Genomic DNA, 23,950 nt, shown 5'->3' on the forward strand with positions numbered 1-23,950 from the left:
AAAAGGAATGGAGAGACGGGGAATTTGCATGCGGGTGCTGATTGGCTGAGGGGCAAACGGAATGGAGAGACGGGGAATTTGCATGCGGGTGCTGATTGGCTGAGGGGCAAAAGGAATGGAGAGAGGGGAATTTGCATGAGGGCGCTGATTGGCTGAGGGGCAAAGGGAAGGGAGAGAGAGGGAATTTGCATGCGGGTGCTGATTGGCTGAGGGGCAAAGGGAAGTGAGACAGGGGGAATTTGCTTGTGAGTGCTGATTGGCTAAAGGGCAAAGGCATGGGAGGGAGGGGGAATTTGCATGTGGGTGCTGATTGGCTGAGGGGGAAAGGGAATGGAGAGAAGGGGAATTTGCATGCTGGTGCTGATTGGCTGATCGGCAAAGGGAATGGAGAGAGAGGGAATTTGGATGTGGGTGTTGATTGGCTGAGGAGCAAAGGGAACGGAGATAGGGGGAATTTGCATGCGAGTGCTGATTGGCTGAGGAGCAAAGGGAAGGGAGAGAGAGGTGAATTTGCATGCAGGTGCTGATTGGCTGACGGGCAAAGGGAAGGGAAAGATGTGGAATTTGCATGCGGGTGCTGATTGGCTGAGGAGCAAAGGGAACGGAGAGAGGGGGAATTTGCATGCGAGTGCTGATTGGCTGAGGAGCAAAGGGAAGGGAGAGAGAGGTGAATTTGCATGCAGGTGCTGATTGGCTGACGGGCAAAGGGAAGGGAAAGATGTGGAATTTGCATGCGGTTGCTGATTGGCTGAGGGGCAATGGGAACGGAGAGAGGGGGAATTTGCATGCGGGTGCTGATTGGCTGAGGGGCAAAGGGAAGTGAGACAGGGGGAATTTGCTTGTGGGTGCTGATTGGCTGAGGGGTAAAGGGAAGGGAGAGAGGGGGAATTTACATGCGGGCGCTGATTGGCTGAGAGGCAAAGGGAAGGGAGAGAGGGGGAATTTGCATGTGGGTGCTGATTGGCTGAATGGCAAAGGGAAGGGAGACAGGAGGACTTTGCATGCGGATGCTGATTGGCCGAGGAGCAAACGGAATGGAGAGACGGGGAATTTGCATGCGGGTGCTGATTGGATGAGGGGCAAAGGTAAAGGAGAAACGAGGAATTTGCATGCAGATGCTGATTGGCTGAGGGGTAAAGGGAATGGAGAGACGGGGAATTTGCATGCGGGCGCTGATTGGCTGAGAGGCAAAGGGAAGGGAGAGAGAGGGAATTTGCATGAGGGTGCTGATTGGCTGAGGGGCAAAAGGAATGGAGAGACGGGGAATTTGCATGAGGGCGCTGATTGGCTGAGAGGCAAAGGGAAGGGAGAGAGAGGGAATTTGCATGAGGGCGCTGATTGGCTGAGGGGCAAAAGGAATGGAGAGACGGGGAATTTGCATGCGGGCGCTGATTGGCTGAGAGGCAAAGGGAAGGGAGAGAGAGGGAATTTGCATGAGGGCGCTGATTGGCTGAGGGGCAAAAGGAATGGAGAGACGGGGAATTTGCATGAGGGCGCTGATTGGCTGAGGGGCAAAGGGAAGGGAGAGAGAGGGAATTTGCATGAGGGTGCTGATTGGCTGAGGGGCAAAGGGAAGGGAGAGAGGGGGAATTTGCATGCGGGTGCTGATTGGCTGAGGGGCAAAGGGAAGGGAGAGAGGGGGAATTTGCATGCGGGTGCTGATTGGATGAGGGGCAAAGGTAAAGGAGAAACGAGGAATTTGCATGCAGATGCTGATTGGCTGAGGGGTAAAGGGAATGGAGAGACGGGGAATTTACATGCGGGCGCTGATTGGCTGAGAGGCAAAGGGAAGGGAGAGAGGGAATTTGCATGCAGGTGCTGATTGGCTGAGGAGCAAAGGGAAGGGAGAGAGGGGGAATTTGCATGCAGGTGCTGATTGGCTGAGGAGCAAAGGGAAGGGAGAGAGGGGGAATTTGCATGCGGGCCCTGATTGGCTGAGAGGGAAAGGGAAGGGAGAGAGGGGGAATTTGCATGTGGGTGCTGATTGGCTGAATGGCAAAGGGAAGGGAGACAGGAGGACTTTGCATGCGGATGCTGATTGGCCGAGCAGCAAACGGAACGGAGAGACAGGGAATTTGCATGCGGGTGCTGATTGGATGAGGGGCAAAGGTAAAGGAGAAACGAGGAATTTGCATGCAGATGCTGATTGGCTGAGGGGTAAAGGGAATGGAGAGACGGGGAATTTGCATGCCGGCGCTGATTGGCTGAGGGGCAAAGGGAAGGGAGAGAGGGGGAATTTGCATGCGGGTGCTGATTGGCTGAATGGCAAAGGGAAGGGAGAGAGGGGGAATTTGCATGCGGGTGCTGATTGGATGAGGGACAAAGGGAAGGGAGAGACGGGGAATTTGCATGCGGGTGCTGATTGGCTGAGGAGCAAAGGGAAGGGAGAGAGGGGGTGTTTGCATGCGGGTGCTGATTGGCTGAGGAGCAAAGGGAAGGGAGAGAGGGGGTGTTTGCATGCGGATGCTGATTGGCTGAGGGGGAAAGGGAATGGAGAGAGCGGGAATTTGCATGCAGGTGCTGATTGGCTGAGGGGCAAAGGGAAGGGAGAGAGGAGGAATTTGCATGCAGGTGCTGATTGGCTGATCGGCAAAGGGAATGGAGAGAGAGGGAATCTGGATGTGGGTGTTGATTGGCTGAGGGGCACAGGGAAGGGAGAGAGGGGGAATTTGCATGCGGGTGCTGATTGGCTGAATGGCAAAGGGAAGGGAGAGAGGGGGAATTTGCATGCAGGTGCTGATTGGCTGAGGAGCAAAGGGAAGGGAGAGAGAGGGAATTTGCATGAGGGCGCTGTTTGGCTGAGGAGCAAAGGGAAGGGAGAGAGGGGGAATTTGCATGCAGGTGCTGATTGGCTGAGGGGCAAAGGGAAGGGAGAGAGGAGGAATTTGCATGTGGGTGCTGATTGGCTGAGGGGCAAAGGGAACGGAGAGAGGGGGAATTTGCATGCGGGTGCTGATTGGCTGAGGAGCAAAGGGAAGGGAGAGAGAGGGAATTTGCATGAGGGCGCTGATTGGCTGAGGAGCAAAGGGAAGGGAGAGAGGGGGAATTTGCATTTGGGTGCTGATTGTCTGAGGGGGAAAGGTAACGGAGAGACGGGGAATTTGTATGTGGATCTTGATTGGCTGAATGGCAAAGGGAAGGGAGAGAGAGGAAATTTGCATGCGTGTGCTCATTGGCTGAATGGCAAAGGGAGGGAGAGAGGGGGAATTTGCATGTGGGTGCTCATTGGCTGATGCGTAAAGGGAAGGGAGAGAGAGGGAATTTGCATGAGGGCGCTGATTGGCTGAGGAGCAAAGGGAAGGGAGAGAGGGGGAATTTGCATGCAGGTGCTGATTGGCTGAGGGGCAAAGGGAACAGACAGACAGGGAATTTGCATGCGGGTGCTGATTGGCTGAGGGGCAAAGGGAAGGGAGAAAGGGGGAATTTCATGCAGGTGCTGATTGGCTGAGGAGCAAAGGGAAGGGAGAGAGGGGGAATTTGCATGCAGGTGCTGAATGGCTGAGGAGCAAAGGGAAGGGAGAGAGAGGGAATTTGTATGAGGGCGCTGATTGGCTGAGGGGCAAATGGAAGGGAGAGACGGGGAATTTTCATGCTGGTGCTGATTCGCTGATTGACAAAGGGAAGGGAATGTGGGGGAATTTGCATGTGGATGCTGATTGGCTGAGGGGCAAAGGGAAGGGAGAGAGGGGGAATTTGCATTTGGGTGCTGATTGTCTGAGGGGGAAAGGTAACGGAGAGACGGGGAATTTGTATGTGGATCTTGATTGGCTGAATGGCAAAGGGAAGGGAGAGAGAGGAAATTTGCATGCGTGTGCTCATTGGCTGAATGGCAAAGGGAGGGAGAGAGGGGGAATTTGCATGTGGGTGCTCATTGGCTGATGCGTAAAGGGAAGGGAGAGAGAGGTGAATTTGCATGCTGGTACTGAGTGGCTGAGGGGCAAAGGGAAGGGAGAGAGGAGGAATTTGCATGTGGGTGCTCATTGGCTGATGGGTAAAGGGAAGGGTGAGAGGGGGAATTTGCATGCGGATGTTGATTGGCAGAGGGGTAAAGGGAAGGGTGAGAGGGGGAATTTGCATGCGGATGTTGATTGGCAGAGGGGTAAAGGGAAGGAAGAGAGGGGGAATTTGCATGTGGGTGCTCCTTGGTTGATGGGTAAAGGGAAGGGAGAGAGGGGGCATTTGCATGCGGATGTTGATTCCCTGAGGGGCAAAGGGAAGGGAGAGAGGGGGAATTCGCATGTGGGTTCTGATTGGCTGAGGGGCAAAGGGGAAGGAAAGGACTGGAGTGCAGGTTTGGTGCAGCTTCCAGACTCTTAGGACGCAAGCATCATTGAAACACCCTACCTCCAAAGGGACTCTAGGCAGCTTTATTTGGGCCTGTCTATATTAGGGCCTTTGACAGGCAGGTGAGTAGCCACAAAACTGCTTCGTCTTGTGTCCAGACTGAAGCTGCTGCCACACTGCAGAACTAATGCAGTTTGACATTGCTTTAACTATCATGACTCCATCCTATGGCATCATGAGATTTGTAATTTGTTCTGGCGCCTGAGTTCTCTGACAGGGGACGCTATCAGACAAGGGAAATTGGAAGTATAATCCAATGGCAATCCGAACGCAATCATCGGGTTTAACGTTATTGCGTGAAAGGTGATCACCCGCAATTTCGGGCAATAGCAAGCTATATTTGGGCAATGGGAAGTCAGTCTGAACACAAATCGAATTCACGTAAATTCGCTGAACTAGCGAATTCACATGAATGCGTTCTGGCCCCACTTTCTTTTCATTCAAATTAAGAGAAATTCAAAGAAGACTAAATATCTCACAAAATTACAAAACCCAGAATTTCATAGTCTGGCAGTTAAAGCAGTGTCGAACTGTGTTAATTCTGCTGGGTTGATGAATGAATTAGAGTGCAACAACACTGTAGAAATTAGGTAGTTTGACACCACTTTAAGCAGCTCCATCCTACAGAATCCTGGGAGTTGTACTTTTATGTCTTTAGCCTTCTCTGCCAAAGAGTGTTGTAGGCTGGAGGAATGGGAGTTAAAGTGGTGTCAAAATGCATTATTTCTGCAGTATAGATGCACCCTTAGATTGGTACCAAATGTCAGGGAAAGCTTCAGTCTTAAGGAATATTTTTGTACAGTCTTTATTTACCCCATACCTTAATGTCTAATGTCTGGATCTCTCTGAAATGCCTTTGGGAGAAACGGAGAAGCCCACAAACATATCGTAATTATTGACCAATATTCCCAAGGTTTCACTGGGAACCAAAAATATATATAATGTGTGAAATGGACCTCTTAAAATAGCCCAAAGATTAGTTAGTTTCCGAAATTTGATCTTTGTGAATTCTAACATGAACTGACGCGATCTGCATGTTGTAGAGTAGAGTGATGTTTATGGTCTATTGGATTTGTACTTTCCCCAAATGTTGCAATGCCATTACATCGAAATCAGATTAAGACATGTTTGCAACTACACTTTCAAAAATGTGGATGTAGATGCACATGTTTCTGTGGATTTTTAAAATACACAGAATTAAAGCTGCAATGGAACTCCACAGAGTTATGAGAGAATGTGTATGAAAGTGACACAGGCTGAAAACAACAGACTTTTCCATCCCTAGTTTTGCATTACATTTAGCCTGGCCCAGAATAAGAACTGGGTATAATCAGGTATTACAGGTTGGTTCTACAAACCCTTTACCTGTAGCACATGTAAGACAAGGGTGTAACACTGTAATAGGCTGTTAAATGGTTCCTTCCCTTCACTTGGCTTTCCTTCAGGGAAAACATTTATCCCAAGGTGTGCAGCTACTCTCATTATACAAACATCTAACATTTCCTTTAGTTATGCAAACTAAGATGGAATGAATAAACATTGCCTATGAATGCAAAAGAAATTCTGTATTATCATATTAGGCATGGAGGAGGCATAAAACTTTCCTATAATTATTGTCGGCATCTGTGGATTTATAGGAAAGATGCAAATTGGAGGAAATGAGAAACTGGCAACTAGAGAGCTTCTTCTCTGGGTGCGTGTGTTTTTAAACCATGGCTATGAATACTTCTAACCATTTAAAAACAACAGTTGTTATAGTCCTACAGTGAACAGGGTTTTTACAAATCCCTCTGACAAACAGACAAATGAAAGGTCTAAGTTAATGAACCTATGGTATAATTTGGAAATTTTGAATTTTTATATCAACTTTCAGTGGGTAAAATTCTTGGCAAGCATCCCAGTACAGAAGAAATAATCATATTCAAATTGCTGAACTATTGTTTGTTAAACACTCTGAAGGACTTTTGAGTTAATTGGATGCTGTTAAATTAAGAGATCTGGAAATGTTTATAGCAGTGTATTGTAGGCCAGATTACTTTTTCTCTTTTTATTTTTTCCCAAGGGTCAAGAATAATCTTTAGCTCAATGAGACAGAAAAAAGGATGACTATGGCCCTGTCTGCATTATATATTCATATAATAGTTATATTTACATTCCACCAATGAGCTGAAAGTATTCCATCATCTTGAATTGATACCTGTGCTTAATTTAGCTAAATATATTACGTTAGTTATGAAAAGATTTGGACCATATCATACCATTAAAAATTAGTTTAGGCATGCAACCATAAATGGGTAGAATCAACAAATCGATCAAGCTCTCTTGCTCTGTAAGAGGAAATTCTGAATGCATGATTTCATTTTATTTTGGGGATATGATTTTGATTTTGGTGATCTCCTGAGCCCAGTGTATGTTTAAACACTTTTGGTGGATACATTTTGATAACTTATCCTAGAGGAACATATTATGACTATATCTGGATGAATTATGCGTCATTAGCACCCATTAGAAGCAGGCACAGGGCATGTGTGTGCCTTCAGAGATTGTTGGACTGCAACTCCCATGATCACACACCTATTCACCATACTGACTAGAGGTGCCGTGAATTGTAGTCCAAAAACATCTGGCAGGGCACAGCTGGAATATTTCATTCATCCATGTATCTACACATACATTCATATAGTTTTAGAAAGTTTAATTTTTTTGAATTGTTTTAAATTTTACATTGCTTAAACTAATTATATCAGAAGCTGCCCAGAAATATGTAAATACTTTAATCATAGTGCCACTCTATTCTGCTTTGGTCAGACCTCCTCACCTAGAATACTATGTCTACTTCTGGGCTCCACAATTCAAGAAGGGATATTGACAAGCTGGAGTGTGTCCAGAGGAGGGTGACCAACATGGTCTCGATACCATCCACTATGAGGAGCAATTTAGGGAGATGGATATGGTTAGCCTGGAGAAGTGAAGGTTAAGAGTTGACATGATAGCTACCTATAAATATTTGAAGGGTTGTCATATTGAGGATGGAGGGTTGTTGCTGTTGCTTCAGAGACCAGGAACAATGGATTCAAATTACAGAAAAAGAGATTCTACCTAAAGACCTTCTTGAATGTAAGAGCTATTTGACAGTGGAACATGCTATGCTGTCTTGGAGAGTGATGGAGTCTCCTGCTTTGGATGTCTTTAAACAGAAGCTGCATTGTGATCTATCAAGGGTGCTTTGATTCTTTATTCCTGAGCAGCAGGGGATTGGATTGGATGGCCCTTATGGTCGTCATCATCATCATCATCATCATCATCATCATCATCATCATCATCATCCTGGTATAGCTTCACAATAATGCAGACACACTCTTTCTTTCAGGTCTTACTTGTTCTTCTACACAAAGTAATTTTTATTCCTCACTTCCTTTTTACTACATCTGCATTTCCACTAAAAAAAACAACCTGACATCATACAAGATGGCTGATAGCATCACTAGAAACAAATTAAACAAACCATTAAAATGACTAATCAAATGCCAAATCAGTTTTTAAAAGTCAGTTGGGAAGAGATGTATCCTTCCTAAAAGCGGTCAGTGTAGGAAACCTCTGAGAGAACATGTTATGGTCTGGAAGCAACACAAGAGAAAGTCCTCTCCATGGAAATGTGTGGCTATCCAATGATTCAAATTTTTATGACCTAATATTTTGCATGGAAGAATGAAATGAAAAGCATATTAAAATGTTCTTCATTTAAATCAAGAGGGAATAAAAGTGTGTGACTTTGGCTAGAAGAGAAGAGTCTGAAGAAAAGTTTTCTTGAAGCATAAAATTCACTGAGGGTAGGAGAGAAGGATGGATGGAAAAGGCAAACCTAAAAATGAATTTAGTATAACTTTGAACTGTGTCATTACACAACTGTAAAGCTGTTGCCCTTGAAGGGTACCTATCTGTTGTTTGTATGAGTTCTATAAAACCAGCAGAAGGACTGCACTTGTAAATGGAATCTAGAAAAAGAGGGAAAATGTTATCCATAAAATTGGCAGAACTTGGAATCCCTGCCAGCAGTGGCAGCATTTCCTTTGAATGTTGAGGAAATGATTTATCTCAAAAAGAGGACTTTTTGGGTAACTTCAGGGCTTGGTAACTTCAGAGCTCTTTACACCTATGGATACCAGTACTAACCGCAACGAGACTCCAAATGTCAGTAAATAAGGTATTTTTTTACTTCTGGTGCTTTTAAATTTCCGGCGCTGTCAAAGTGATCTCTTTAAATAATTATTGCAGCTGTTTTCCACTTCTGCTGGTGAATTGGTTCCCTTTTCCCCAATGGGATAGAGGTCAGGGAAGGGGGGTGGGTGGGGTGCCCTAGGAGGGCATAATGTAGCATGTGTTGTTGTTGTTGTTTTTAAACTTTGGCAGATCCTGTGCTCCTGAGCCCCACAGAACTGGCGTGAGCTGAGAGAAGGGGAAAGGGGGTGATTTGGGAAGACCTTTGAGGTGGGTAAATTAGGAATATTTGAAGGTCTAGCATCTTGAGGTTTCTCTGTTGGGCTGGTTTTTTGTTTTTTTTTAATTAATAGAAGCCCAAACATTGGCCCTCTCTCCCACTTTCCCGCTCTCATCGCCATTCAAATGTGAACTCTAAGGGGAACACAAACATATTCGATCGTGGCAAATACAGTGTGAACATCGCTTCAGTTTCGAATCACTTCACCTGTTCAAAATGATCCACTTAAGAAACCAGTTTATCCCTAAGTGTGAATGAGCCCATCGTATATTCTGCTCAAAACATCAAGAAACAAAATTCTGCAGTAAGTTTTACAAACTCTAGGTTTCTCTTCCTTTGCAGACCGCATTGTACTTCACTCTCCTGCTCAAAAATATATTATCATTTTGCTTCTGCCAAACATAGGGAGCAGGGAAAAAGTAGGCAAAGCACTGTAACTTTACCACTTTTGTGGTTTCTGAGGTTTCACTGGCTGGTACCCTCACATTTTAAAGCATGCCATCTTCTTCATCATGAGGAGTAATAACTTAAAATTAAAAAGTTAAGATGCTCAGGAAGTTTAATTCTCCAGAAAATGTTACATTCTGGGGTGTGCTTTTACCAAATAGTGGCATACACACAGCCATATTTATATCCTTTAATCAAGCAAAATAAAATAAAATAAAATAAAATAGGACAGACACAATCCACTGTGAAAAAATTCATCATCTGAATAAGTAAGCACTTAAAGCACAAGGATTCTTGCACAACGTCTTTATGCGGTGGAGACCAAACTGGCAGTGATAGACTAGATTTACAGGGAAATCAAGTTAATTACAAATGGATTTCCTTTAGATAAAACAGTGAATGAAGTAGGATTTTCTGGTGAGATGTGTCATTCTAATGGAAGCTTCTTTTCCAAATCATCAAAATAGAGAATATATATGTGTGTGTATCTTGCTGTCAGACTAAAGCTTTTGGTTTGATTGTTTACAGAGATTGAAGAACTGCAGAAACGTTCCAATATAATGTTTAAATACAAGATTTGGAAACTGAAGAAAGGCTCTTATTTCTCCTGTATACCCAACCCGGATACATCTTTTATTCTGTTGATTGAAAATGACAGTTAATGGTCTCTGACTTTTCCCCTGCCTCAAATAATTTCCCATAACTTTTCAATCAAGGCACACATCTTTCATGTGAAGGTGATAAAAAAGGAGATAAACCAAAGTGTATGATCACCCCCTCCCCATATTTTAAAGAAATTAAAATTTACTTCTTCCCATATGATTCACCCTAGGAAAAATCTGTGTGCACTTTTGCTTGTAAATATTTTATAAGAATGTCTGACAAGAAAGTAGATTTATAGGAAGAAATATTATATACATCTCTGAAAAAATTAATACATCATCAATCTATCTGTCTGTCTGTCTTTTTAAATCCTGGATGCGGCTTAGTAAGAAACAGAACCAAATCAATCACACACACACTCATTCTCTTGTTAATTAAGGTTTTATGCTACATTCCCAGATAGCAATTAAAAGAACAACAAAGCCAGTTCACTGTACTAATAGTATATATAAAACAATCAGAACTGATGTTTTTATATTGACTTAGTAGGATTCAGAATCAGCAGTTTTTGCTTTTATCCCTTAATTTCTTTTGCTGCGCATGTTTTGCTGACACTGCTGTATGTTTCTGGGTTTCTTTGCATAATGTTTCAGCCACTGATGGTCTTTAAAAGACATCTTTTGCAAAAGAATGTTTCTTTTGTAAAGCCTGCCTCCTATTTCAGTGACATGTTGAGATCTGCAAAGCCAGGCAAAAACAATCCCCAATTCAAAGCAAGGGTACAAAGTGTCACCATTACTTTGAATTGGCTTTGTGATGTTGTTCCAGCCACATGGGCTCACATACAGAAAAGTCACTCCCATATGACCGCAGCTCTCTGTGTTTGTGTATATAGTTAGTTGACAAAGCTAAACAATTTACTAAGAAATAAGTGTGTCTTATTACAGAATAAGCATGCGTCCAATTGGATGTCATGTTAAGTATTCATCTCCCAAACTTTTAAACACAATTTGATCCTGCTCAAGTTCTTCTGTGAGGCATTAACATGAACTTTTATGAAAAGCAGCTTTGGCAATATCCTCTTGGCTTGGGAAGCTTAAAGTGAACTTTTTAAAGAATCAGCAAGTTATTTTGCTAGTACCGGATGAAGTGAGGAGGATAGCTTTAAGGTTCTTTCCCAAGGCTTAATCCCTTATAGCATTATTTCTATCTATATATGCACAGAACTACTGATGACTGAGTGAAAATAGGATTTAACAGGATTTAGTGACACTTTCAATAAAAGGCTTGAACTTAATGCAAGAATTCTAGTGGGAGTTTCTTTCCCAAAGACATTTCCAGCAAGCATTTATACTTTAACTCTCTGGCAGAAACGAAATGAAGAGAGGCCTGATTCCAGCCTGAGAAAACAATATCTAGAAATGCATCCCACAAATTAATTGCTGTGTGCACCTTTCCCAAATGAGCAAGATATAAATACAGAATGAGTGAGGGTGCATTTAGGAGTCTTCATCCTTTGAAGTTCTCTCTCTCTCTCTCTCTCTCTCGCTTTCCCCCTCCCTCTCTCATTATTGACTTTTAAAAATATGGTGCATGAATTTATGCTTGAAAGGCCTAGCAAAGCAAAGAGTAATTAACCAGTACAGAGAACTGTTGTGAAAAAAAGATAAAAGATCTGTCAAGTGTAGGATTTTTGTGAGCCTCAAAGGACCAGGTTTCCTAAAGTCTTTATGATCAATATGTCAGGTACAATTGGAAGTACAGCATGCTCCCACCGTACGCAGGCTTGCTATATGTGGACTTCCCATGTGCAGACTTGAGGTCACACAGACAGTGAGCCCTAATATGGGACGTATCCCATTCAAATCAATGAGGCTTGACCATAAATAGAATTTGCCTTATGCAAGGGGATCCAGAATGGATCCCCCATGTAAGGTGAGGGTACACTATATTTGGGTTTCCCTGAATATTTTTCATCCATGGCCTCTAGATACATTAATCTACAACTCCAAAACTCCCTCAGTGTCCTGGACTGCGGCCAGCCGCAAGAGCCATGACATGCCCAGCACTAACGGAAAATGGGAGACCGCTGCCAACAAAAAACGAAGCTCCTTGACATGGCCCAGGATCTCGAGGTGAAGTACCAGCGTCTGATGGGTCACGGGGCCCGATCATTGATGGTCTCCACCGGGCAGGGCTTGAGCAGCGCCTCCACCGGGATCCCGTAGCGCCGAGCAAACGCCAAGTCCATGAAGCAACTGGAGGCCCCCGAATCCAGCATGGCCCCCACCGGCAACAGTTCCATGGACGGGAGTCGCAGAGTGGCAGCCACCAGCAGGGGGGCCCTCTGAGAGACCGAAGTGGCAGGGGCAGGTTTCAGAGAGGCTCCCAGGTGACAAACCCGCTCTACACCTGGGGTGCGCCATTTCCCTGCAGCGTGGCTCGACGTCCCTTGGCTGGGCAGACCCTGGCAAAATGTCCAGAGAGGCCACAGTACAGGCAAAGGCCCTCCCGCCTCCTCCGCTCCTTCTCTGTCCCCGAAAGCCAGGGCCGAGCTCCTCCCAGCTGCATCGGCTCCTCTGTGGTCCTGGGAGCAGCGGCCTCGGGGGCAACTGCAGGAGACAATGGCACAGGTAACAAAGGGGGCGAAAGGCCAGATGATTGAGCCTCTCTCTGAGCTGTAGGGCAGCAGTCCAGATGGATGGCCTGAGTAATCAAGGCTGACAGGGTCCCTGGAGGTTCGGAGTGGGCCAGTTCACCCAGGATCCCAGCAGACAGGCCGTGCCGAAACACAGCCTGCAAGGCACTGTCACCCCAGGTGACATCCTGGGCGAGAAGGTGAAAAGCCACGGAGTAATCCGCCACCGAACCCTGGCCCTGCTGCAAAGTCAAAAGCCGGTGCTCAGCAGTCTCTGTTTTAACTGGGTCCCCCCAAGTCTCCTTAAACTCCTTAACAAAGGATTGCCAGTCATCAAGCACCGGGCTGTTTGCATTTAGGTAGGGTGTCGCCCATTTGCTAGCTGGGCCAGACAGCAGGCTGATGACAAAAGCCACCTTATAGGAGTCATTGGGGAAATCTGCCTCCCTGATTCGAAAATGCAAATTGCAGCTGGCCAAGAAACTCTCAAGCAAAGCCCGGTCTCCAGAGAATTTCTCAGGCAGAGCAGTAAGGCACTTTGTCCTGGGTCTGGGCTTGGGGGGCATAGGAAGCTGAGGAGCTGGATCTTGGTTCTGAAGCTCTGTCACAGCTTGGGTGAGCACAGCAACCTGGGCCGTCAACTTTTGGTTGTGCTCCAAAAGTTCTTTAACTAGAGCTGCTTCTGCCATCCTGTTATCAGCTGGAGTAAGGCCAGAGTTTATTCTGTCCTGGACTGTGGTCAGCACACACAAACAATGCCGATAAGGATGGCTCAGCAAGGCAATTAGCAAAGCAACTGGAAACAGTCCACAAACCTTGCAAGGAGTGAGAGAGAGCAAGCCGAAAGCCAAAGCCGAAATCAGGAAAACAGAGGTCAGAGTAGTCAGTCCAGTCCAAGGTCAGGGCAGCCAGAAGGTAGCAAGAGTCCAGTTCGTTCCAAGGTCAAGAGTCAAGGCAACAAGGAGTCAGGATATACTGAGCCAGTGCTGGCAGCAATCACACCAAAGGATCACACAATAAACTCTGGCACCAAGTTAGCATCTCACAGGTGGTTAAGTAGGAGATTCCCTCCTCCGTGCCAGCTGAGGCTTGTTTGCCAATTGTCTCTCAGCAATCCTCCTGGACCTGCGTCTGCCATCACTCTCAGCCCTGCGTTGCCTAAAGGAGGGAACCTCCAGGTCTGGTTTCTCCCCAGAGTCACCACTAGGCTGCTGTACCACCAGAGGAATCCCATCAGCACTAGGTCCTGGCTGAACCTCCTCCTCTGGGGCTGGGAGATCAGGGCTGGGCTCTGGCAGAGCAGGATTAGCACCTGGTGTAGCCTCAATTACCCCTTGCTCTGGAGTAGACCCATTCTCCTCCTCATCCTCCGAGTCCTGCTCTTGGCTGGCCATGACATCCAGTCACAATAGTTGGCTGGACCATTATGGAAATTGCAGACCAACACATTCATGGAACGATGGATTAGAAACTTGTTAGAAAACTATGGGGTGATAGGGAGCTGCCTGCATTACCCCCCCCCCCCCAGGAGACCTTGGAGGGACGTACCTCCCACTGTACCCACTGCAAAAAATATATATCTCAGAATGTCCTCAAATGCTCTATAGGGATCATAGGTGCATTTGTACCATGTTTTGTCCCATATCAGGCCCTTTCTTAAGCAACAAGAAGTGACCCCTCTTTAGGATATGGGGGCATTTTCACCATGTTTTGGTTTTCCCAAGGCCATCTTTGGCTTAGGAAAAGTCTTACAAAATGGTGGTGAAAATGCCTCCCCCAATCTCTAGAGGGCATTTGAGATCATTTGGGGGCATCTCTTTACTTTTTTTTTTTTTTACTCTCTAGGAGGCCCTGGGATCCACAAAAATGGCCTTTTCCCCACCACTGGTTTAAAAGATAATTCTACAACCATATTCTCTTTCTTCTTTCCTCCATTAGTATCTGGAAGGGGTGGACCGTTAATTTTCCAGACATTTGAACAGCAGCCCACACAATACCTTATGGCTAAAACTGGAGGATCTAAAGGTGGTAGTCTCAATGCTGTTCCTTGGGGTACTTTTGTGCTAAGTTTGGAAACTTTGGTTAGTTCAAACCATGGCAGCCAAATTGATTATTGGCACATCTAGAAGTGATCATATTAAGCCAACATTAAAATCCTTCCACTGGCTGACAATGAGCTTCTGGGCAAGGTCCGAAGTGTTGGCTGTTACCATTCAAATCCTACATGGTTTGGGGCTAGGTTACTTGCAGGATCACCTTCCACCATATCATTTGCTCTGTACACTCAGGTCTTCTGGATGATATTTATTTCCATCAGCCCAAACTTAGCAGACTGTTGTTACCCAGAGGATATTTTCTTTGGCCATTACAATATTGTGGAATGATCTGCCAGAGGAGATTTTGTCAGGAGATTCATCAGATTCATCACTGCTTGCATGCAAAACAGCAGTGGAGACAGTCCTTCCTGAGGGTCTACTCAGGTGATTTTTAAATTATGCATTTTATAGTATGAATTTATTGTTTTTAATATGCACTGGTTCTATATGCTTTTTTAACTGACGTAATATGTTTTTAACTGGTGTTAGGTGTCCAATTTGCTGTTGTGTTTTAATCTGTTGTGGTTTCCCTTATCTCCATATGGACTGAGGCACATAAGAAATCATCATCATCAGCAGCAGCAGCAGGAAGAGTAGGAGGCATTTCAGGGTGGAACCTCTCAGAGCTGTGTCTTGAAACATTTCGAAGGCCAATGTTTTCCCAATCTTGGTCTAAAACAAATGACATCTAATACATCTTTTAGAAAAATTAGGAAATTCAAGCGGTGAGGTAAGGGTAGCCCCCTTCTTCACTCATTGCCTCTAAGATAGGCTTTATCTAATTGACTGCCATTTCTCAAATAACTAAAACAGCACTGAAGCCCTAGTAAAAAAAACTTGGCAACCCTAATTTTAAAAGTGCTGTCCTACGTGGAGCCATTTTGGTTAACTTTGTGCAAGGCAACCTTTAGCTCTAATAATCTGTGATCTTTTTCTGGATTTTCAATCAGTTGAAAGTGGAATTAAATTGTGATCCCACCATCATCTAACTATATTATGAGGGAGCCTCCCTCTGCATGGCAAAGAATCTCTCACAGAGTTATTCATTCAGGAAGTAAGTCCAATCCAGCAAAGCTTCCCTATCACTTTAATCAGTAGCTCTGTCCTTGCAGCTTCTGCCTCCTTTAATCTTTTTTCCAATGCAGCAGCATTATTGACAGCCTCTTAATTGCACCTTGATTACTTTGTTCCTATTCCCAGACAGTGATGGTACTTTAATTATTGTTTGATTTCCTCTTATCCTTTGTCTTCTTTTCATTTAAAAAACATATTGCTAGTATAAAATATACTAGTATTGTTGGTATGAAAATAGGGATAGCATTGTTTTTCTATAAAAATGAGTGGGGAAAAATGGGTAATTTAAAGCCCTTTCCTTCTTCCAAGAACAGATACTGCATTTTGTAGACCTCAGTTATGAGGCTTTTCATAAGCAATTCCACCAATAAAGAGGTTATTGAGGAGAAGGTTCTAATTAAAGGCACAGTAGCCCCCTGCCCAAGCCTCAGTAGAGAGCTGGAATTGCAATTTCATAAAAATACCCAAAAAACATTGACATAGAAAACACTAGTATGCAATGGGCTGCAAAGTTATCATTGGAATTCTGCTTTTTTTGTTTTGTTTTAAATGAATTGTCAGAAAACTGGTGATTCCCAATCATCAGGCTTCCAACTAGTGGTGAAGCCATTCCTGAAAAACACTTCCTAACTGATGGAAATCCTTAACACAGCCATAGACTAAGGACTTTATCGCACTGCCTCTGGTGCCTGACTTACCTCTTCTGAATTTGAGCTTTCAATTTGGGAAAAATGGCCACCGAAGCGACTTATGGGGCCTGAATTCAACACTGGAGGCAACTGGGAGCCATTTTGAGAAAAATGTCTGTGTGATTAAAATCAGCCAATCTTCCAAATTTGGCTCAAATTCGGAAGAGGCAAAGTCAGGCACTGGAGGCAGGGCAATAAAGTCTTAATAGTATATGCTGATATACTTGTTTTATGAGAAGGGGTGTAGCTCCCAATTGAGTCCTAATAAAATCAATCTCATATGATACTGTTCCTCATCATCACATGTCTATCCCAGAAGAAACTTCAGTGCAGTACAGACCGTTGAAAAACGGCGGCCTGCTGGTGCCTGTTTTTCCTCCGGAGGGAAGCTGCAGCTGCCAAACCGCGTGGCTTCCCTCTGGTGGAAAAAGAACCCAAAAAAGAGGGTTCTTTTAAAGCCGCAGGGGTGGCGTAACAAGTGTGCCACTGGCGCACTTGTTATATAAGCACTGCGTGGCAACGTGCGGATGCCATGCGATGCTTACGTAACAATGGCAATGCCTGTGTATACAGGGCACCGCCATTATTACGCCACCGCCACGTACTAGGGTTGTGGGGCATGCGGTCGCTTCGCCCCCAGGCAACCCTAGTATGTGGCCAGGCTGGTGCAAAGTGCTGGTCTGGACTGTACCTTCACATGCTTAATATCTGAAAAGAGTAAAAAAGACCATTGGCACCCTTGAATCCAAATCGAGGGGTCTAAATGTCATGGACATTAGCAAAAATCCCTCCGTTCAGCTGTACAAAAGAGCTTTGAACATTATTTTGGACCACAGCTCCCAGAATCTTCAAGCTAGCATGCTTAACGGCTGTGCTGGTGGGGGGATTCTGGGAGTTGTAACTTCAAAAAGGAATTCTTCCAGGCTCTGCATATATTTCCCTAAACTGACTGCAGGTATTTAAATCTCAATGTTTTACAGCTTTCCCGGGCCTACTTACTAACCAGAATATAATGTATCTTTCTGCTTAAAAGACAAATGGCTTGTTTGCTGCACTAAGCATTTGTAATTGTGATGCATGCCATGCTTGTAAATAAGAGTTACTGACAGGAGGGAAGTCTCCCTTTAATTATCCCAAGTAGGTTCTTTGACGGAGAAATTTCAAAAGCTTAATTGCTAATGACTTATGTGGAAAGGCCAAATGTTGAGAAAGTGATTAACTATTGAAATCTTGCTCTCATAACAAAATAAAACAAAAAAGCAGACCATAAAATAACCATTTGCTTTGAATTGGGAGCATATGGCCTTTGTTTAAAAAACGCTAAGCAAAAACGAATGGCTCTTTCTATAAAGGTCCAGCAAACAAAGCCCAGTCGACTTTCAGAGAGCATTGCTATGCGCTAATTGGAGGAGAGGTCAGTCAATTCTGTTTTTAATGTGCAGGGCTCCTCTTTGTTTTTCTTTTCAAGGCTGCATGAAATAATTAGAGGAGAGGGAAAATATATCTAAATTCTGATTCACATGATGCAGTCTGCAGTTTTGCAAACTTCTGATACCGTTGGGACGTAAGGGTTTCTTTTCCTGGATTACAAGTAGGGTTCCTGTGGCTTTAACAGTTAGCAGTTCCTGCATCAAGAAGATGGGCCCAGACAGACAGGCCAAAAATAAAGCTGCTTTGGGCCACTTTGGAAGTGTGCTGTTTAAATGATGCATGCATCCTAAGCACCCAGAAGCTGCACCAACGCCATGCTCCAATCCTAAGGACTGGAGCACAGTTTAGGTGCAGCTTCTGGCCTCTTAAGATGCATGTGTCATTTAAACAGCATACCTCCAAAGTGGCCTGAAGCAGCTTTATTTTGGCCTGTCTGTTCAGGCCCGATGTGTTATAAAGGCTACATCCACGCTGCAGAAATAGTGCAGTTTGACACCACTTCAACTGCTGTGGCTTAATGCTATGTAATTCTGGGGATTGTAGTTTGGTGAGACATTTAGCTTTATCTGTCAGAGAGCTCTGATGTCCCCAACAAACTACAGTTTCTAATATCCCATAGCATTGAACCATGGCAGTTAAAGTGGTGTCAAACTGGATTATTTCTGCTGTGTGGATGCAGCCTAACTGCTATCAGACAGAACTATGGTGAGCTTTGTCCCTCAAGTGGGCTAGGTTGAGGGAAGAGATATAATAAATAAAATCATTTATTTCTAGCCCGCCTTTCCATGAGATATGCCATAGTGACACCTGATAGAATTTATATCTATCTTCCTGATCCATGATTTGCTACAGGAACCCTCTCCTGTATTTGGCCTGGCACCTATAGTTACAACCAGCAAACCACATTGATCATTTCCTTGTTTCAGAAGGGGTTTGGCATTGCCATTCTCTGAGGCTGAGAGAGAGTGACTTGCCCAAGGTCACCCAGCAGGTTTCTTTGGCCAAGCGTGGATTTGAACCTTGTTTTTTAGAGTCATAATCCAACGCTCAAACCACTATGCCACACTGGCTCTGACCACTTTGATTAATGTACTCAAAAAGATATATGCAGTCATTCCTCAGGCTGCTGCCACACTGCAAAATTAATGCAGTTTGACACCGTTTTAACTGCCATGGCTCCCTCCTATGGGATCCTCAGATTTGTAGTTTGTTGTGGCACCAGCGCGCTTTGGTACAGAAGGCTAAATATCTCACCAAACTACAAATCCCAGAATTCCATAGCATTGAGCCATGGTAGTTAAAGCAGTGTCAAACTGCATAAATTCTGCAGTATAGATGCAGCCTCAGTCTTCTCCTAGAACAATATACAAGTATCTAGTTAGCTGGGTCTATCTTTCCTTCTGGTGCTCTACATTCCCCTTTGTCCTGTCAGTCCAGACTTAGAGGTGGGGCTGTGTTTTCTGAGCAGCGTTTTTGGATTTCTTTTATAGCTTTCAGCAATGCTGTAGGCTCTTGGTTAGATGGGATGTTGTCTCTGATATTTTATTAGTCTCTTTTAGTGGTGGATTTCGGTCTTGGATTGCTGCCACACTGCAGAATTAATGCTTTAACCATCATGGCTCCATCCTATGAAATCGTGGGATTTGCAGTTTGTTTTGGCAAAAGAACTCTGAGAGACAAGGCTAAATATATTTTTTAAAAACCTCAAACTCTACATATACCATTCTTAGCATTGACATTTATAGTGGTGTCAAACTGCATTCATTCTGCAGTGTAGATGCAGCCTTGGTCTTCCATGATCTGAGGAATGCTCAGTCTAGCCAATTGCTTTCTCTAGGGGACAGATATTTAAAAATCTCTTAGTTTTTATTTCTTGCATTTCTCTGGACCTCACCTTCTTCCATGACCTGTCCTTGCTTCATAGCAGGTGGGATCTGCTTTTAATCCCCACATGCACATTTGTATGCATCTTTAGTGTATACCCCAATTAGGTCATTTATTTATTCATTTTCACCCGATGAATATTTTTTTCTAATTGATTAAAGGCTACTTGTATGGATTTGTTCAGTGGCATATATTTTGAGATGTTCAGAAATGCTCACTATTTTTTTCCTGAGCACGCTTTATTTCTTAAAAAAGCTCTGTAAACATCTGCTTTCTTGAGGCAGGTTTCTTTTTATGAGTCTTATATGGAGGGGAAAGACTACTTTTGTTGAAACTGTAGAATCCAATGAGTATTTCCCCATCCCTGTTTTACATTTAATTCCCCTTCATTGCTCACAATTTGGGAATCAGTGATGCAAGTTTCTACATGAAGTATCACATGTACGAAACCCCTCCATCGCTTGACGTGACTGCTGCTGAAAATGTGCATGTTCAGCTAAAAATGTTTATAATTACATCTGGATCGTGAATCCAGTAACAACATTTAATGTTTTGGATCAGCTACTTAGTATTATTTAGATGACCTATTAAAATCAGTGGGATTTAAATTAGTCAGGATTAATCAATGCACTTCCATTGATTTCAGTGGCTCTGTTCCAAGAATGTGACTGAGTCTGGCTCTAAGTTAATCATTAATATGTCTTGTTTTCTGCATGGCCAACAACCTTCTGTAATATTTACTCATAAGTAGGGCCAATACACCAATAGTCCAATGCAATGCAATTTAAAAGCTTCCTATTAGCAAGTTTAGCTTTGTTAAGTATATGAGGGACTTGGGATTTCTCCTTAGTATTCCTATTTCCTACTTTTTTTTCCTCTGCAGGGGATTTAATTGCTATTTGTTCTCATTATTTTAATTTTCTTATTTTATAGTATGGCAGCATTTTTGTTATAAAACAAGCAAAAAAAGAATTATGGAAGGAAGGAGAGCAGGAACAAAAAATAATGACCTTGGAAACAGAGAGAATCACAAATTAAGGGGCATATAGGGCCAATAAACACAGAGCTATAAAGTGAAGCTGCTAACAGGAAACTTTTTGTTCAAGGCACAGGAGCCCATAAAAAAACATCACAGGCAATTCATCCACGCAATCCAGCGTGGTACTATAATTAAATTTTTATTGCTTTTAGCCAAGTTTATTCATGGTTGCCTCATTAGAATCTGATATTTGTTTTGTTTGGATGCAGAACATTTCCATTGACTGAAGCCCTTGATCCCACTACCAGCGAGGAAGACCAGAATGAACTGAGCTGGCAGCTCACTGGAGCAGATCATATGCAAGTGCACGAGTGTGTCCAATTTGTGTGAATATATGTAAATGTATGCTAATTGAAATGAGTTATTTGGCAGGCCACAGGAGTACCAGTTTAGCAGCAAATGAGCAAGGGATCTCCAGAGAATACAAACGAGAATGGAATTATGCAACAGACTGCTTTAATTTCTCTTTTTTACAGGATATGGCCACTTGCTTGTTTATCAGAATTGGCAGTGTGATTCATGACTTCCCATCCTCCTAATCTACTGCTATGTCAGATGACAAGCGTTTGCAGTGTTAGTCATGACTATAACAGTAGCACAGTAAGAAAAGAGAAAGTAAATTGGGATTTTGGCACATGGTAATTCTTTCAAGCAGGCACCAGTCGCTTTGGTTTATCAACTTGGCGATGAATTATTTTATCATACAAAAGAAGCATTAGGTTGTTACCTTGCATCAATCCACTCTGCCCATTTCCCCCTCAACTCACCACTCTGTGCAGGGACACCAGAAATGTTTTTAAGGTGGGAGTGGGCAACATTGACAGGCAGGCTGACATTAATCTTGTCTCCCAACATTTAAGATCATTGTACCACAAATCCCATGATTTTCCTTAATGGTTCTGTTGGCCAAGACCAGTGGGAATTGCTGGTCCGAATAATGAGAAACAGAATTGGGAAGGCTGTTAGGTGAACAGAGGCACCCTTCCTTTGAGAAAAATAATAATGGGAGGAGAACATGGAAGACGTTTCCTTCCCACTGTGTCTTTACTCCAAATTGCCTTCCCAATTGCCTTTTCCCTTGTGAGGTTGCAAATACAGCCATGCCTTGTCAAAAACATGCTTTGAACTAGGGCAGGCACCCTTTGGCTTCCAGATGTTTTGGACCAGTTCCCACAATCCCTCACCTGATGACTGAGGTTTCTGGCATGGTCAATAGTCTTTCAGCCTCTATAGAGGGGTGTTGACTCAGTTGGGAGGTAGAAGCACTGCAGGAAAAAAAGCAGGATGAAGAAAGAGTTCACATCCCTTTCCTTTTTGCTGCTTTCTACTTATCCATTCAAAATGTCCTACTTCTCAACAAGAGCTGGATTTGTGCTTATCCAGCTGTCAAGATGATTTTCATCACCTTTTGCAGTGTATCATCTAGATGTGAGAAGCTTCTGCAGCTCAGGTGTTCAGCCAGTCCACAATAGATATTGCATGAAGGGAATATTGGATCCACTTGCTGCCTGGTGGCTTCCATGTCACTGTGGGCAAAAAGTCAATTAAAGTTTCAGTCCAAACCTTTAAGGAGCTACTCATGGTACTGAATATGTTTTGGGTCTAGGGTTCAGCCCCTTAGATAGTGACACTTATGATGTGTTTGCCCTTTAGGTCCCAGAGTATGAAAAATCAAGAAATGTGCAGAGTTCTTGTAATGTTAACTGGCAGACTTTTGAAATGGCTCCTTCTTGTGTGCAAGAATAAGTAAAGCTTTATCTGCTTCCACATAATCATGCTTGGGCTCAGGCTGCATGGCAGACAACCCTTGCACCTGGTAAAGTTTGGCACCTTATAGGAGTATCCTTCAGACTTCATCTTCTGGATTAATTATAGCACAGATCTGTAGACATTTCTCCACACTCGAACTGGCCAAGCCAAATCTAGGTCTGTGATCCAACCCTAAAGCTCTCTGGCCGTTTTCCAGAATAAGCCTCCAGCTCTGTAGCATGTGCATAGAAGAGAATGAATGAAACAGCAATCCAAATGGCAGGACTATAGTTCTCTCAGTGAGCTACATTCTAGTCAGTACAAAGCAGATTTACTTCCCCAAAGGTATATATTTGTCAAAATAGAGGGGAGGCACATTCCAATGGTCAATAACAGGATGTCAAAGCACATATATAGTTTATAGTGGTTCTAAAAGACCTCAAACATTTTGAGCTACATCTGGCTTTCTTTTGGGGGAAATGTAACAAAAATGAACAGTAGCACAAAAGTTATTAAAATATGTATCACAAACACTTAGCATACTCAGAAAAGGGCAGTGACTGTATATACTGAAAGCACCAGAAAACATATGGGCCAGAATAGCATCAGTTTATACAATGGGACCTCGGTATTCATGGCAATCCATTCCAGACCCCCTGCTGATACAAAAATCTACAGATGCTGAAGTCCTGTTGTCCTCAAGGGTGATGTGTGCACATGGCTGCACCACCATTAGGGACAATGGGACTCAGTGAGCACCAGCTCCCCAGGCAGAAGTACTGTCAGAATCCGTTGCAGGTTCAATCATTATGTATGGAAGAGGGTTGGGTTGGTTACTGAGGAGATGGGTATGGAGTGGTTTTAACAAGGGCTGGAGCAATGCACTATGATGCAGAGAACACCACGCTGACCAATCAGAAGGCAGCTGAGGTCCAGCCAATAGAATGTGGGCTGGGACCTTTGAACATTCCATGCGTCCGTTGGTTTTGGCAGTTGGAATGTTGACAGTTGGGAGACAGTTAGGGTTGAGAATGTTGAGAGATGAAGCTGGAATGTTGGCAGAGAGAGAGTTGGGGAACAGTAGAGTCCAAGAGAGGACTGGGTTCCGATAGTTCCTGAGGGAACAGGAGTTTGTTAGAGGGTGTGTTGATAATGGACCAAGAAAGGGTCTGAGAGGTCCAGAGAGGGACAGTATTAGTTGGGGAGTCTAGAAACGAGAGACTCAGTGTAGCCAGACTCAGAAAGAGGGGTTTCGGTTACATAATTTCCGGAGAGATATTATAGCCTTGGTGGCTGAGTTAGTAAAAAGATTTGCCTAAAGAGGGACAGGGAAGTCCTGAGGTGGTTAAAGAATATCTGGGGAAAGAGGAATAGAGTAACGAAGTAAAGAATACAAATGTAACGAAGTAACACGTGCCTGAACTAACAGCTGTTTAATGTCATTCAGTTCAAGTAATA

At 43.9% G+C, this 23,950-nt stretch overlaps 1 long non-coding RNA gene across 1 annotated transcript; it reads right to left on the reverse strand.

Moving 5' to 3' along the window:
* Positions 1–21,182: 21,182 nt before the first annotated feature.
* On the reverse strand, positions 21,183–23,352 carry LOC149316539 (uncharacterized). The gene is made up of 2 exons (XR_016280707.1): positions 22,574–23,352; positions 21,183–22,269 (listed from the first exon to the last, which is right to left on the reverse strand). It is a non-coding gene; the product is annotated as an uncharacterized LOC149316539 (long non-coding RNA).
* Between the last annotated feature and the right edge of the window lie 598 nt (positions 23,353–23,950).

This window comes from Sceloporus occidentalis, unplaced genomic scaffold, assembly GCF_023333645.1.
Source record: "Sceloporus occidentalis isolate IW3139 unplaced genomic scaffold, rSceOcc1.0.p SCAF_3, whole genome shotgun sequence".
Lineage (NCBI taxonomy): Eukaryota > Metazoa > Chordata > Lepidosauria > Squamata > Phrynosomatidae > Sceloporus > Sceloporus occidentalis.